This window comes from Haliaeetus leucocephalus, unplaced genomic scaffold, assembly GCF_000737465.1.
Source record: "Haliaeetus leucocephalus isolate CR32 unplaced genomic scaffold, Haliaeetus_leucocephalus-4.0 Scaffold517, whole genome shotgun sequence".
NCBI lineage: Eukaryota > Metazoa > Chordata > Aves > Accipitriformes > Accipitridae > Haliaeetus > Haliaeetus leucocephalus.
Genome location: NW_010972953.1, coordinates 5,086,826 through 5,088,686, shown reverse-complemented (window position 1 = coordinate 5,088,686; position 1,861 = coordinate 5,086,826).

Genomic DNA, 1,861 nt, shown 5'->3' with positions numbered 1-1,861 from the left:
CTGGTGGTACCTGGTGATGACGTGTGGTATCTGGTGATGTCTGGTGGTACCTGGTGGTTGTTGCTGGTACTCAATGATGTCCGGTGGTACCCGGTGATGTCCAGTGGTATCTGGTGATGTCTGGTGGTACCTGGTGGTTGTTGGTGGTACCTAGTGATGTCCGATGGTACCTGCTGATGTCCGGTAGTACCTGGTGATGGCCAGTGGTACCTGGGGTGACGGCACACGTTGGTGTCGCATCGCTCATTTGGTGGGGAGGAGGAGGAGGAGGAGGAAGAGGAGGAGAGCCGCGGGCCAGGTAAGCCAGGTGAGGGGCACAGAGTGCTGTAGCCAGGGTCCTGTCCCCATCCCCCGTGGGGCTGTGTGTCCCGGAGCAGCTGGGGGGTGTCCCCGGGCCGTGTCGTGTGTGTCCCCCCCCCCGCAGTCCCCAGGCCGGCCAGGAGGTGGCAGGGCCACCCCAGCAAAGGGGCTGTCCCCGGCCCGGCGCCTGGAGGGACCCCGCGGTACACCGGGGAGAAGGGGGGAGTCTGGGGGGGGTCTCGGCCCTGCCTGTGGGGGCTGCAGGGTTTTGGAGGGGGTGGGATTCAAGTCCGGCCCACGGTGCTGTAAGCTAGAACCTGGCCCTATGGCTGCTCTGCTGAGGCCAGTGTCCCCCCCTCCGTGTCCCCCAAAGGAGGCTCTGGGGGTGCCTGTCTGCAGGGGGGGGGTCTTACCCATCGGGACCCCCCAAATTCCTCCTGTTCCCTCCTGCCTGGGCTGCAGCCTCTTAGTCCTGTGTCTGCCAGAGCCCTGCCGAGAGAGGTGTCCTGGGACCTCGGTGGGTGCTGCTGCCGCCCCCGCCCAAAATTGGGGTGGGCAGACTGCACCCCAAGGCCAAACCGTGGGCACCTCTGCTCGCCGGTGCCTGAAGGATCGAATCTTTCAAGTGTAACCGTTCACCCTATGGCCTGCAATGGCTCTTCCCCTGTCCCTGTCCCCGCCAGCGCCCCAGTAACACGGGATTAGAGCAGGGCTTGGACCGCCTCTGCCTGGTTAGGCACAGACCTGAGCTTTACTGAACCCCACTCGAGGCTCAGCAAAGAGGACGAGGGTCTGTCATCCCCTTATCTACCCCGGGTGAGGGGTGCTTGGAGTGGGGGGCAGGAGCAAGGGACATGGGGGGGTCTGCAAAGCAACCTTGGACCCATGTCATCCTCTCACATGGCAAACCAGCCCGGCTGAGGCTTTTTGTCCCCTTCTTTCCAGTTTGCCACCGTCCCCATCCCCACGGAGGGATGTGCTCGGCATGGGCTCTGCCTCAGCGCCTGCCTGCGGGGTGTCCGGGCTCCCCCATCCTCCGGGAAAAGCAAATAACCAGGGAACAGGACACCAAAATCCAGTTCCTCGGATCTGCGAAGGCCAGGCAAGGGGCCTGGTGGGTCCAGGGGTGTCCGGTGGGACAACGAGCCCCCCGTGAAGAGCCGAGGGCTCCGGGAATCGCTCCCTGCCCAAAGAGGGATCACCTCTTCTGGGTCCGAGGAAGGCCTGGGTGGGGACGACCTCCAGTTAAACCAGTGCTTTGGGGGAACTGGGTTTAATCCCAAGCCACCCCTGCGCTAGTTGTGCGCCCAAGCTGGGCTTCGGGTGAGACCTCGCTCCCCTGCTCCTCTCCATCTTCCCACCCGTGCCGGCGTGGAGCGGTGCTGCTCTTTCACCCGGTACATTGTCACCCATCTCCGGGGGCTGCTCCCCCGGCGAGGGGGGTGCCGGGGGGGGTGTCGGGGTGATGCTGGTGGTGGTGGGGGGTCACATCCAGCCTAGACCCCGGGGTTTTCCCTTCCTCTCCCCGCCCGCACCCCGGGACCCTGCACAGCTCCCGGTT